Raw genomic sequence first — 15,696 nt, 5'->3', positions numbered from 1 at the left:
TGAAGTGAGGAGGAAGAGCATTCCAGGTATGGGAAACAGCCAGGATGAAAAGGCAGAGCCAGAGGGACATGTGTAAGGAGCAAGGAGGCCAGGCTAGATGGATTGTAAAGTGTATGGAGGGCAGTTGGAATCTCTGAAGATTGGGAAGGCAAGAGGAAGGGACTAGAATGAGGATTTCAAAAATCAGACAGAAGATGTTATATTGCATTTGAGGAGCAGTAAAGTCATTGGAATTTAGGCATGTAGAGAAAACATTTCTTAAGCATTTTGTATGTACCAAGTACCTAGGGGCAACCACATGACCTGGAGTCAGGAAGACCCAAATTCAAATTTAACTTCAGGTTCTTAACAGCTGTGTGACCCTGGGCAAGTCACTTAACCTTGTTTGCTTTAGTTTCCTCATTTGTAAAACAGGATGGAGAAGGAAATGGCAAATCACTTGAGTATCTTTGCCAAGAAAAATCCCAGTGAAAGAATCAGACACAACTGAAATGACTAAATAAAGACATCAATATGGCAAACTCTAGGTACACTAAAGGTAGGGATGCCTAATGCCTGGTACATTGATACCAATAGAAGCAAGCCACAAAGTCCCTGCCCTTCAAGAGTTTACATTCCAATGGGAGAAGACAGTATAGAATGGAAAGCTGAAAAGACAGGTAGACAGACCAGGGCTCAGCAGAATAATCTGGAGATGATGGTAGTGAGAGAAGCAAGATAAAGGGGAAGCTCACCAGTCAGGGTGGTTTTTCTAAGGGTAGCAGAATAGTGCTTGAGGGAAAGGAGACTAAGCTATTAGAATATTAGGTAGAAAGGGTGAGAGGGGGGAGAAGAAGGGGTGGAATTCCAGTATTATTTGCCTAGGCTCTGGATGGGAGACACAGAGGATTTCACCTTTTTTCTTCTTTCAGAAGACCACCATTATAACTACCCCGCCCCAGAATTCCCTGGAGGGAAGGGTGTGGGAGAGAGGGAAAATTTAGGAACAAAGAAGGAGGAAAAAATAACAATGGCTGAAACATTAGCAAGGAATGCTTTGGTGGTACAGGGAGTGGGGAGGGAGCTAGTTTACCTTCAACTAAAGCCTGTCTGCCTTCTGGAGACATAACCTTAGTTAGAGATAGCCAAGAAGTTTAAAATGTACTCCAGATGGATGATAAGGGAATGTGGAAGAGGGTGTGGGAAGAGGATCTGTTACATATGTTCATGTTGTTCTCTCCTAAGTTTATTGCCCCCCCTCCCCCCCACACCATTTCTTGGGGGAATCAGTCTTCTTTGCAAGATCTTCATCTGTGCATGGATCTTCATTCAAGTCATCCCAACTAAGAGTGGGTATACTCCCAAGGTTCTATCCTAGACCCTCATCTTCTTCTTCTATACCATATTGTATTTGATGATCTTATCAGTGTCCATTTTTTTAATGTTCATCATTATACAGATGATTTTAAGATATATCTGGCCAGCCACTCTTAACATCTCTCCTCACCTTCAGGTTCATATCTCCAATTGCCTACATATGTATAAATATTGTCTCTATATATAACATTATATATAGCCTATATAATTAATATATAAATATTGTCTATATATAAATATTGCATATATATATCCTGTAGACATATCTTAAACTTAACATATCTAAAACTAAATTCTACTGTATTATTTCTCTTTTTCTTCTCCTTTTCCCTAACTTTTCTATTACTCTGGAGGGTACCACTGTTCTTTTTAGTGACTCAAGCTTTCATCTTAGGTGTCTTCTTCAATTCTTCCCTCATTCACTCTCTCACTCCCCACAGTTAATCATTTGCCAATGCTTAGTGATTCTACCTTCAAAACATGCCTTCATAATGTGGAGAAGGAAATGGCAAACCACACCAGTATCTGCCAAAAACCCCAATGGGCAATATAGTCCAGAGGGTCGTGAAGAATTGGACATGACTAAATAACAACAATCATGTCTCATGTCTCTCTTCTCTCATCCTGGCACAGGTCATCACCATGTTCCATCTAGACAATTGCAGCTGGCTGCTGCTTGGTCTCCCTCAATTCTTCCCACTCTAGTTCAACTTCGAGTATCAATGATCTTCCTGAAGCTAGCTATGTCATCCCCTATTCCATAAAGTCTAATGGTTCCCTATTCTATCACCTTCAGGATCAAATAGAAAATTCTTGTTGTAGTTTTTAAAGCCCTTCATAAGCTGGCTCCTTCCTACGTTTCCAGCCTTCTTCCACCTCACTCACCTCAGCATATTCTAAGATCCACATGATGCTGACCTTCCGGCTCTACCTGGAACATCTCAACTCTGAGCACTTTTACTGGCTGCTCCCCACTTCCTAACTCTTGCACACCTTGTTTCTACCCTTTGACTTCTCTGGCTTCCTACAACTTTCAGCTAAAATGAACAATTAAGAAGCCTTTCTCCGTCCTTCATTTTAATGCCTTTCCTCTGACATGACTTTATTTTATTATTATTTTATTTATTTTAAATTTAGTTTATATGTTGCTTGTTTGCACATTGTTGTTTCTATGTTGTCACTCCTTTAAACTGTGGGCTCTTTGCAAACATAATAGGCACTTAATAAATGTGTGTTGATTTGACCATATCAAGCAACTCCAAAAGAAACTCCAGTGACTCCCTCTTGCCTCTAGGAAAAAAATATAAACTACTTTTATCATTTCAAAGCTCCTCACAAACTATACACTTCCTGTCTTTCTAGCTTCCTTACCTTATTTGTCATTCCTTTCTATGCTCTCTGTGGTCTAGCCATTCGGCTCTCTTTACTATCCCTTGTTATTGTTGTTCAGCCATTTCAGTCATGTCCAACCCTTCATGACCCCATTTGGAGTTTTCTTGACAAAGATACTGGAGTGGTTTGCCATTTCCTTCTCCAGCTCATTTTACAGATGAGGAAACTTAGGCAAACAGAGTTAAGTGACTTGGCCAGGGTCACACTGACCCTTAGGACACCTCTATCTTCTTGCCTGGAGTCTCTACCTGTTCCAATCGATCCTCCACACAGTGGCCAAAGTGATTTTTCTGGAGGTCTAGGTTGCCCAAGCCACTCCTTTATTCACTAGCTCAAGGACATATTTTATATACTCTTGACCCCACCTTTCCTGAGATTCAGTTGGCAGAATGCTGTGCCTGGAGTTTGGAATCTAGTCTCAGATATTTCCTAGCATCACAATCCTGGGCAAGTCACCTAACTTCTATTTATATCTCAAATTTCTCAACTACAAAATGGGAGCAATAATAGCATCCACCTCCCAAGGTTGTTGTAAGATCAAATGTGATAATATAAAGTGCCTAGCACGGTGCCTGGCATGTAATAGGCACTCTAGAAATCCTCATTCCTTTCTCCTTCCCTCTAAATTCCAGTCACAAGATGTGAGTAATCCTACCACATCTCAGTGATACAGTGTGGTTGTGAATCAGAGCTTTCAGTTCCGTTCCCACAATCCTGGGGATGGAAGAGTTTGCAGAAGAGAAAGTCGACTTCTTTCTAATTCCCTTCCCCAGAGATGCATAGTGTGGTAAGGATGGTTCCTGTGTAATTGAAGCAGAGGTAGGGGGGTGCTACTGAGGGATAGTTCAGAAAAAACTAAAGTCAGGAAAGCCTGGGATCCAATTCTGCCTCTAAAATATATTGTGTGAGTGTAGCACTTGAGCTCCCAAGGCCCTGGGCAGCTCTGGAAAGCTGGAAGTGACCAATGAGTTGTATTTGGTACTGTTGGAAATTTACACATTGGGATTTTCCTGTCTGGCTGTAATCACAGGTCCATAATCACCTTTCTCTCTCAAAAATAACTAATAGTAATACATTTAATAATAGCTCATCTTTATATAGCTCTTACTATGTGTCACATACTTTGCTAAGTGTTTTATATTTATGATCTCCTTTGATTTGCATAACACTAGGAGGTAGGGACTTTTTATTATCCACATTTTACAGATAAGGAAACTGAGGCAAACAGAAGTTAAGTGGCTTTCCCTACGGAAGTCAGCTATTAAGTGGCTGAATCCAATTTTGAAATCAGATCTTACTGACTCCAAGAACTTCATCCACTAGGTCATCTAGTTGCCCTTCTTAACAATTTAAAATATAGGGGTGGCTTAAGTGGCCCATTGGATAGAGGGCTGGGCTTGGAGTCAAGGAAACTCATCTTCAACTGTGGGAGTAGAAACACAGAAGAAAAACAACTGCTTGATCACATGGGTCGAAGGGGACATGTTTGGGGATGTAGACTCTAAACAATCACCCTGGTGCAATTAACAATAATATGGAAATAGATCTTGATCAATGACACACGTAAAACCCAGTGGAATTGCTCGTTGGCTACGGGAGGGGGGTGGGAAGGAGGGGAGGCAAAGAACATGAATCATGTAACCATGGGAAAATATTCTTAATTAATTAATTAAACTAAAATCTTCAAATTAAAAAAAAGAAAACTCATTTTCATGAGTTCAAATCAAGCTTCAGATGCAGACTAGCTGTGTGACACTAAACAAGACACTGAACCCTATTTGCCTGTCTCCTCATCTATAAAATTAGCCAGAAGTTAATAGCAAACCACCCCAGTATCTTTGCCAAGAAAACCCCAAATGGGATTGCAAAGAGAAGGATATGACAGAAACAACTCAACAATGACAACAAAAATATCACACACACGTAGCTAAGGTAGAACCAGAAGGGGCTAGGTAGCTTCCCAAATCTGCTATCCTTCTGATGTGTAGAGCCATAATGCTCCAGTACATGCATTCTAAAAAGAAGCTCATCCTAGCAAGATGAGAAAGGTTTCCCACTAACTTTATGGCATCATTTTATATGCCAAAGGTAACTGTAGATTAGAAACACTAGGGAATGGGGAAGTTGGTTCAGAAAAAAAAGAGTAAAGGGACAAATGGAGAAGAAAAGTGTGAGTTATCATTTCTTTTTATAGGGCAACTTTTCCGACTTGAATCGGGGCACATAAAAAGTCACCCAGGAGAAGCAGCCAGTCAACAGGCATCTACTCTTACTTACTATGGGTCAGGCACTGTGCTGAGCTCCAGAATACAGTTCCTGTCCTCAAGGAGCTTACCTTCTAATGGGGAAGACAACCCATAACAGGAAATTGAGATTGTGGATTACAGGATGAAGCAAAGAGTAACCCGCACAGGGAAAGGATGGAAGAGTACAGCTTACTAAGAAATGAAGAAAGGGCTGGAGTGGGCAATCCCCTGGAATGGAAGTTCTTGGAGGAGCCATCAAATCAAAGCAGGAGATGTCCCTGGGCCAGAGGGTAGGCTACCGTGCTGAAGTTATCTGCAGGATGAAAGGGTTTCTATGAGGCATGGTGGAATCTGGAGGGGGCAGCCCAATGGAAAATGAGGGTAACCAAATCCAGAGAAAATTGTTGTGGGACAGCCTTGGCAGGGTGCCAGGGTGAAGCCAAATGTTACAAAATAATTACAAAAGTTGAGTTGGGAATTTTAAAGATAATACGGCTATGTTGAGAGAGCGAGAAGAAGAGAAGAGAGGACGAACACAAGAACGAGCCCGTGGTAGGTCAGCGGGGAGGCAGAGTGAAGCCATCTAGCCCAGTCCCTGCTGGGAAATGCCAGTCTTACATGAATCCTGGATCTCTATCACAGGCTTCATGCCCCACCAGGCTGCTATATCCCTGGCTCCACTCTATTAAGGAGGTATAGAAGAGTAAAGGCAGATAACAAAGGGGGGTGGCAGGCTGAGTTAAGCTAATGATATCATATGATTGGCCTCAACCCTAGGCTAGGGAAGAAATTGCTCAGGGCTTAGAAATCTTAGATTTGGGATTCAGCAGGGACTTTCAGTCAAACCAATTAAGGTAAAGCCCTTAACCTGAAGTCCATCAACTTTTTTAAAAACAACTGGGTAGCACAGTGGATTGAGAACCAGTCCTAGAGACGGGAGGTCCTAGGTTCAAATCTGGCTTCAGCCACTTCCCAGCTGTGTGACCCTGGGCAAGTCACTTGACCCCCATTGCCTAGCCCTTACCACTCTTCTGCCTTGGAGCCAATACACAGTATTGACTCCAAGACGGAAGGCAAGGGTTTAAAAAAAAACAAAACAACTATTACCTTCTGTTATAGTATCAGTTTTAAGACATACTGATACCAAGGGCTAGGAAATAGGGGTGAGGTGACTTGCCCACAGGCACACAGTTAGGAAGTGTCTGAGGTCACATTCTAATCCAGGACCCCCTAATTCCAGGCTTGGTGCTCTCTCGCCTGTGCTAGCTGGCTGCTCTTCCATTAACTTAAAAATATATACATATATAACGACGTATCAATAGAATTAATTTCCTTTATAATCCTGTGATCCTTTATTTTATATTTTTAAAAACATTCTGAGAGTGGGTCCATGGGTTTGTGATAAAAATCCAAAATTGATTCCAAAGGGATTTGTGATGCAAGAAAAAAAAAAGAAATTAAGAACTCTTGACCTAAGGAGATGGCTCCTAGACCTGGAACTCTAAGCAGGAAGAGAACCAGAGCAGGAACAGGTCAGTTAAAGCAATTGGTAAAGTCATGGTGATAGCTGTGTGACTCTGGACAAGTCATTTTACCTCAACTGCCTAGACTTTGCTATTCTTCTCTCTTGGGACTGATATTAAGACATAAGGGAAGGTTTTAAAAAAAGGAAAGAAAAGAAAAAGAAAAATAGGTAAGAATGAAGAAGAGGAGAGAGGAGGAAGAGGAGGAGGAGGGAAAAAAATAAAGTCATGGTGAGAGGGGCAGTAAGGTGACACTTTAGTGTGTCAATGGAGAGCCAGTACTAGAGACAGGAGATCCTGGGTTCAAATCTGGGCTCAGATACTTTCTAACATTGTGACTCTGTGGAAGTCACTCAACCCTAAATGCTTCACCATTCCAGCTCCTTCTGCCTTCCTATGGATTCTAAGATGGAAGGTAAGGATTAAAAAAAATAAAGTCATCATGCAAGTTTGCAACTAATGAGAAGGGAGTCACTAGAATTATGCTCCATAGATATGATATGGTCATTTAAAGATGACCATTCTACGATTTTTAAAAATGTCCAAAAAGTAGCATGCATTTAACTTTAAACAATAAAACCAAGTAAACCAACAACTAAGTCTATTTAAATTTAATTTCTGACATGAATCATGTAACCATGGGAAAATATTTTAAAATAAATAAAATGAATTTCTACATGTCAGATGCTTGAACAATTTATTAATGACTCCCTCCATATTCCTATCCCTGTTTATCTTTTCATATCAGCGTTTATGAACTCATTTTTTATTTTATATAGTCGAGGTCTGTGTGCATAATGTCCTGTTTCCTTTATTTCTCATGACATCATTTCAATTCATACCTAGATTTAATATATGAAACTTGTTGGCTTCGATAAAAGTAGCTATAGAAAAGTATGGCTGTTTGGAACACAGATCCTAACCCTAATTATCAACATGATTAGCAAAAATTATTTTTTAAGTGCTCACACTTTAACCAGGACAAGTTCAAGGCCCTGTGTTTGAATCTTGGTTCTGCTGTTTACTGTCTAACCTTTAGAAAAACACTTTGAACAAGTTGACAAGTCAAGAAGCATTTATTAAGAACGTGTTATATGAAAAAAAAAAATTAAGGGCAGCCAAGTTGGCACAGTGGATAGAATGCCATACCTGAAATATCAATAATATGAAAATAGATCAATGACACACATAAAACCCAGGGGAATTGCCCATTGGCTATGGGAGGGGGCAGGAAGAAGGGGAGGGAAAGCACATGAATCCTGTAACCATGGAAAAATGTTCTTAATTAACCAATAAAATATTTTTAAAAAATGAAAAAAAAAAGAATGTTATGCCTGTATTTGGGAGAAATGGGGTTCAAATGTAGCCTCAGATACTTCCTAGCTGTGTGACCCTGGGCAAGTCACTTCACCTGTTTGTCTAGCCTTTGCCCTTCTATCTTAGACTTCTTATTAAGAGAGAAATTAAGGGTTAAAAAAGAAAAAAGAAATATATGCTAAATTTGAAATGGGGAAGGGAAGATTAACAGCAAGGGAAGATAGGGAAGAAAGTACACAAAGTCAGGAACTCAGTATGGAGAGGAATTGGTTGGCCTGGGCACAGGGCAGCTAGGCAGATCAGTAGACAGAGCTCAGGGCTTCTGGTCAGGAAGACTCATCTTGATGAATTCAAATCCAGACTCAGATGCTTACTACCTTTGTGACCTTGAGCAGGTCAGTTAACCCTATTTGCCTCAGTTTCCTCATCTATAAAATGAGCTGGAGAAGGTATTGGCAAACTATTCCAGTATCTCTGCAAAGAAAAGCTCAAATGAGGTCACAAAAAGTAGGATATAACTGAAAAGGACTGAACTACAGCAAGGCCTGGGCAATCTTCTTAATATGGAGATTCTAGGAGGAAACAGCCTGTCAGAAAGAGAGGAGAAAAGGGGAGGGGAGGGGAGGGGAGGGGAAGGGAGGGGAGGGGAGGGGAGGAGAGGAGAGGAGAGGAGAGGAGAGGAGAGGAGAGGAAAATAAAAATAAAAAGAGAGGCCACTGGGTTAGGGATGCTTCCACTGTGCAAAGACAATCAATTAAGCTTCTAGGATGAAGGGCTTTCTGTGTTATTGTCATGGGCATTGCACCCCCAGAAACTCAGGCAAACAATTATCAGGGAAATTCCTGACTCCCAACCCAAACCATCTGACCCCTGAGGATTATCCTCTTTTGATTGTCCCATTGATTTGAGATGGACAGAGAGACACACCTCAAACCATCTGTCCTCCAAGTCAGGAGAACCACCCCATGCCTTTGGGCAAACCTCTTCCCCAACCCCTTGCCCCAGAGTCATGTCCTCACTGCTGTAAAATATAAAAACCCCAGAACTAAGGTTGCTCCACTCATGCTGTCACACTGGCCAAAAATTCAACGTTACTAAGAAATCTCTTTTTACTTTTAAGTTAAGTTTCGGTATCCTTCCCGAACCCCAGGGGTACACCTCTGCACCCCACAACATTGTGATGGAGAAGATCTGGGGACGTAGGAGTACAACCTGACCTCAGTTTCTTCGCTCATAAAAAGAATAGGTTGAACAATAAAGCTCGAGGAGTCTTTTCCGAATCTCCTGGATGCTATGTAGGTTTCAGGGCCACCTTAGATGTGCCTTCTGAGCTCTCTTATATGCAGCAGGGGGGAAGCCACTGAAGTTATGGCTGTTTAGGATTGCCTATAAGGAAGGACTGAAGCTGAGAATGATCAACCACAGGAATGGGAATGGAAGCCGGTCTAGAATCCACTCAAAAGGTCTTTAAAAAGAGCAGAGAATTTCCCTTTTCTGGGAGCTGCAGTGAGGTCTCTCTGGCAATGAACTAGAACAGAGCTTCTCACTGCTGACCGGTGAAAGGCTTAAATTATCCACTGCTGACCACTGCAGCGTCAGGCTCTTGGAGGAACAGGAAGGACCGAGAATTGGGAAGGAAGAAGGGTTAGGATGGGGTGGGGCTGGAGAAGAGGCCACAAATCTAAAGAGAAAAGACAGGAAGAGTCAGTTTTTTAAAATAGATTTTCAGAAATAAAGGCCTTCAGTGGTAAAAGTTTTATGGAAGCCACACTAATATTTGCCAAAGGATGACAGCTGGATAGAAAAACATGGATTAGAAAATCTTCTAACCTGGGGGGGAATCTCTACTTATTTAAAAAAAAGAAACAAAGGTGAAAGTGTGCCCAGAGCAGCACAAAACAAGCACAGTGCATGTACAAACATACAAGGAACGAGAATTCATTCTGAAGTTTCCCTGTGGGCTGGAGGTGACTTTGGGTCTGTCTGTCTTAAGTCTAATTAATATGGTCTAACCCATCTGGAAAAGCATGGAGAGAAGGTTCACTGACCATGTCAACCCAGGACAACACAGTGCCTCTAGGGTCAAATACGAGCTCTTCTCATGGGCATCCAAAGCCCTTTACAATCTGGCTCCATTTGACCTTTCCAGGCATATTAAACATTTCCCAGGCTCTTACACTCTCTGATCAGCTAAACCAGCCAATTTATGTTTCCTCTCTGAGATATTGTCACCTTTCTGCTATCTCTGCCTTTGTCTGGGCTGCCCCATGCCAGAAATTCACTCCGTTTCTTCTTTTTTTTTTAAACCTTCTTAGAATTAATACTGTAAATTGTTGTATGCATGGCCCTTTCCATCGAGCCTCCCAGCTGCTCCAGTCTACGTTCAAGTTATTCCCAGCTTGAGGGAATCTTTTGGACATGGTACAATGTGGCATCATTTTCAAGCTTTCATGAGGCATCAGAGCAGGACTTTAATGGAGGCACAGAGAAGGTCAATCTGGCTGGACATTAATTTATTTATTCCTAGCGAATAAAACTGTCTGGTGCTCCATCCACTGAGCGATCCAAGTGCCCCCCAAACCTCTTGGAAGCCCTTTAATTCACTTGTTTTTGAGTCATCGGAGTCTTCGTGACCCCATTTGGGGTTTTCTTGGAGACATGGGAGTGGTTTCCCATTTCCTTCTCCAGCTCATTTTGCAGATGAAGAAAAGGAGGCAAATAGGGTAGAGTGACTTGTCTAGGGTCATCCAGCTAGTAAGTGCCTGAGGCCAAATTTGAACTCAGATTTTCATGACACCAATCCTGGTGCTCCATCTATGTGCCCCAGAATGTCTAAGTGCCACCTCCAGCATGAGGTCTTTCCTGGACTCCTCAGCCACAAATACTCTTCCCCCACGGAAGTTACCTTGCATTTCTCTTTGTATATTTTGCATAGATCCTTATGTATACATGTTGGTTTCTCCAGATCAAGTTTAAACTTCTTGTGGGCAGGTACTGCTTTCTTTTGGTCTTGCCCAGTACCAGAGTACATGCTTGTTGATTAACTGATCATCTGAAGATTAGCCAAGTATAATAAAGCTTGGACCAGAAGTCTGGCTGTCAAAAGATCTTACAAAAAAAAATTTTTTTTTCTCATAACAGCTTATGAAAACCACCAATAAGGGGGACAGGATTCACCCAGTCCAATGAAACAAGAGCTCTTTTGAATAATTAAAGTAGGGAAGGATTAAGAGGAAGCGAGCTTCGATTTAAAAGGAGAAATAAACTTTAGCTAGCTAAATAGAGGACCCCTCTTGACTGCCAGGATCACAAGACACTAGAGTGGATGGTTGAGGGACACCAGATTTGCAGGCCAGCAGGTTTCTAAAAAGAAAAGAAACAAACTTTTTGCTTCAGGGGTCAAACTCCGGAATGATATGAGCTAGGTAAGAGAGGGTCTCTGGGGACCACTGGCATGCTTAAGACAATGAGAAAGAAGAAGGGGGAAAGGGGGAACAGAAGAGAGAGGAAAGGTAAAGTCACAAAGAGAAAAGAAAAAAGTAACTAGCCACCAAGAATAGCTTCCCCACCCCTGGTTTAAATGTTCACCTGCAAGAAAGCTAGAGGCTGAACGGGGTGATCCTCCCAAATCCCTTTAAGTTCTAAGAATCTCTGATACATATGCATTTGTGGGCAGGAGAGTGAAGACTGAGTCTTGAGAGCTGCATGTTCAGACAGGGTGGGGCTGGGAGGAAATCCCCACCTCTTCTCTGGCTTCCAAGATTATACAAACTGATTTTTGGCTCCTTTTCCTCAGTACAGAGTAGGCTCTTTGTTCCCTCAAAATGTCTCCAGCTCATTCTCCACTGGGCAGCTAGGACCAACTTGCACTGGGACTGAAAAATTAGGGGCATGCCTTTGAGAACTGCAGCTTGGTGCTGAACAGGTCCCTACCTTAACGCTCTCAAAGGACACCAGAGAAGTGTTGGGGAACCCACAAAAGTCATTCATCCAGGGCAAGAAGGAAAATGGTGTAAAGCAGAAAAAAATCTTTGTATCAGATTTTTCAGATAAGAGTTTGGCATCTAAGATATAAGGAAAATGAACATATTTATTTATAGATAAAAATCCCAAAATCCTCCTCAGTATATGAGTGGTCATTGGCTGTGAATGAATAGTTCTTGAAAGAAGTCCTTGCCCTCCCTTCAGTGTTCACTTTCTATTGGCAGAAACCACTTACACAGATATATGCAACATGTGTGACAGCGTGTACAACTTTTTGAATATAAAATATGTACAAAGAAGGAGCAATCAATAAATATGTATTAAGCACCTACTATGTGCCAGGCACTGTGCTAAGTGCCAGGGATACAAAGACGTAATCTAATGGGAGACAAGAAGCAATTAATATAATATAATATAATATAATATAATATAATATAATATAATATAATATAATATAATATAATATAATATGGTATAATATAATATAATATGGTATAATATAATATGGTATATATGATATGATATGATATATAAACAAAGTGAGCTACATACTAGGTAAATGAGATATATTAGTTATAGGATGGTGCTGGAATTAAAAGGGGGTATACACAATATATAGAAAGTAAGTGGGAATGGCTGAACAAACTGTGGTATATGTTGGTGATGGAATACTATTGTGCTAAAAGGAATAATAAAGTGGAGGAGTTCCATGGAGACTGGAACAACCTCCAGGAAGTGATGCAGAGCGAGAGGAGCAGAACCAGGAGAACATTGTACACAGAGACTAATACACTGTGGTATAATCGAACGTAATGGACTTCTCCATTAGGGGCGGTGTAATGTCCCTGAACAACTTTCAGGGATCCAGGAGAAAAAAAAACACCATTCATAAGCAAAGGATAAACTATGGGAGTGGAAACACCGAGAAAAAGCAACTGCCTGAATACAGAGGTTGAGGGGACATGACAGAGGATAGACTTTAAATGAACACTCTAATGCAAATACTATCAACAAAGCAATGGGTTCAAATCAAGAAAACATCTAATGCCCAGTGGACTTACGCGTCGGCTATGGGGGTTGGGGGGGAGGAAAAGAAAATGATCTATGTCTTTAACGAATAATGCTTGGAAATGATCAAATAAAATATATTTAAAAAAAAAAATAGAAAAAAAAAAAAAGAAAGTAAGTGGGGACAGCTCAGTGACTCAGTAGATAGAGTGGTAGGCCTATAGTCAGGAGGTCCTGGGTTAAAATCTGAAGATACTTCCTAGCTATGTGACCCTGGGCAAGTCACTTACCCCCATTGCCTAGCCCTTACCACTCTTCTGCCTTGATGCTAATACTAGTATTGATTCTAATACAAAAGGTAAGGTTGTTTGTTTTTTTTTAAGTAAATGCAAAGAAATTTGGGGGGTGCAGGGAGAACACTAATAACTGGGGAATGAGAAAACTAAGAAAATATGCTATATCCTGTTATTTGGAAGCCTACAAAAAGTGGACCATGAGTCTTTGATATCCTCGCAGGAGATGGTACCCAAGGTTAGCTTCGAAGGAAATCAGGGACTCCAGGAGACAAGAATGAGGAGATGCTCAGAATGTGGGAGATCACCTCTTCAAAGGCGTGGGACTGAACATGGGGAACATTAAGTAGGTCAGTACAGTTTAAATGAAAAGTGTATGAAGGAGAGTAACGTGAGATCCTTCTAGATAGAAAAGAGCTAATGGGTGAAAGGCTTTAAGTGTCAAAAGAGCAAGTTAGTATTTTATTCTAGAGGCTAATTTAAGGCACCAAATACCATTTTTGCAGCTCTATGGAGAATGATAGAAGGAAGAGACTGGAAGCAGGAAACCCATTAGAAAGTTATTTCAATAATGCAGACTGTGGAAAACAATTATCAAAATATAGTTGATAGCAGGGATGGAAAAAATCTCTTTATGTTACTCAAGGTAGGGATTGGGATCACATTTAATCTTCCAAGCAGTCGAACAGGAAAAAAAATTGTTACAATTAAATGAGAGGTGAAAGGTAAAAGCAAGACCCAATGCATTGACTGTCATGATCAGCAAGTTTCATGAAGTACTAAGTTTTTAATCTTAAAAAAATTGGAAATCCATGAATGAAGTGACTGAACTAACATTCAGATTGTAACTGCTGATAACATTTTATATGTAATTCAGAAACCAAAACCCAAATGTACTTCTTCAAATCCTGTGAAGCATCTCATTGTCTCTTTTTCAGATCAATAAATAATTGCATTAACAAGTCTTTATGGAATAGCTAAGATTTCAGCAGTAGTAGGATAAATGATATAAATTTAAAACAAGAAATTTGAGTTTAAGACCTGATATAATCAATAAAAATAGCTAGCCTACTTAAAAATTCTTTAAGGTTTGCAAAGCCTTTTACCTATGTTAACTGATTTGATCTGATTTAATACAATAACACTAAGATGCTTTGCCCAGAGTCACACAGTTTTAAGTGTCCGAGTTGGGGTTTGAACCCTGATCTTTCTGAATCCAAGTCCATCACTCAATTTAATGTGCCAAAAGATTTGACTCTATTCATTTTGTGACTTAAGGGCAGACCCTACATAAGGTCTTTGAGGGCAGGGATGGCTTTGCTTTTGTCTCTGCACTCAACACAGTACCCTGCACATAGTAAATACAATATTGTTTATTGAATTGAGTTGAATTTTTGAATGGAAAGCACCCTTCTTTTAGAATTTCTTGTCAATCTAAAGGAGACAATGGGGGGGGGGTGAATTCGAGCAATCAAGTCTTGCTTTAACATCACTTTTATATACTCTGCATCCAAGGCAATGCTCCTATGCACCAAAACACATTCCCATTGGTCTGGTGAGGCTCCAACTGGATTAAGGGGCCAGCAAACTGCAATTTGGCTATCTTTACCTAATTTATAATCTGAAATTCCTGATGGTGTAATCAAGTACATTCTATTCTCTGAAACACTGCTTGAGTGAATGATGAACTGAGTATGAAAATGCCGACTTCTTCCTGGGTTCCAGACAGATAAAGTAGAGATGGGGGCCAGGGAGGAAGGATGCTTAAGAGCTATCTTCTTACAAGAGACAGACTGGACTGATCTGGGCAGATTCTCATTAGCTATGACTTTCCCCCATCTGTCATGCCCAAATGAGGATAGATCCCTAATCCTCTCAACAACACACAAGAAACATAATGATGAAAAATGACTCCCAAAACCATGCCCAAAGAGACATAAAACTGCATGTTCTTTGATGCACCACCACCACTACTAGCTCTGTATCTCAGATTTTAAAAAAATAAAATTAATTATAGCAGCTCTTTTTTTTTTTGTGGAGGCAAATAATTGGAATTTTAAAAAATTAATTAATTTCTTTTATTCTTGACACCAAAGAAGGCATCGTCTGGCAAATATATAGATTGTGTCTTTTGTGCTTACATCTCAGTTCTTTCTCTGTAGGTGAACATGCAGGACAAGTTGCTCTTTTTCTTTTAAACCTTAACCTTCCATCTTAGAATTAATTAGAATAAGTTTTGTGTATTGGTTACATGATTTATAGATTTAATCTATATTAATTTTTATTTATATTAATATTAGAATTTATACTATGTATTGGTTATAAGGCAGAAGAGCATTAAGAGCTGGGAAACTGGGATTTAAATGACTTGCTCACATAGCTACGTAACTGAATGACTCATTTCCCCTGATTCTGAGCATTCCTATTTTTGTGTGATTTCTCTCTTTTTTTAAAGTATTTTCATAATTGTCAAATTGTTAACCATTATCACCACCTCAACCACCACCAGCACTGCCATGTGCAACCCAGGAGTTTTGTTTTTTTTTTTACTGGTTGTACTCTGGCATTGGGAGATGA

The sequence above is a fragment of the Monodelphis domestica genome, chromosome 4 (genome assembly GCF_027887165.1).
Source record: "Monodelphis domestica isolate mMonDom1 chromosome 4, mMonDom1.pri, whole genome shotgun sequence".
In the NCBI taxonomy this organism is placed as follows: Eukaryota; Metazoa; Chordata; class Mammalia; order Didelphimorphia; family Didelphidae; genus Monodelphis; species Monodelphis domestica.
This window is presented reverse-complemented; position numbering follows the sequence as displayed.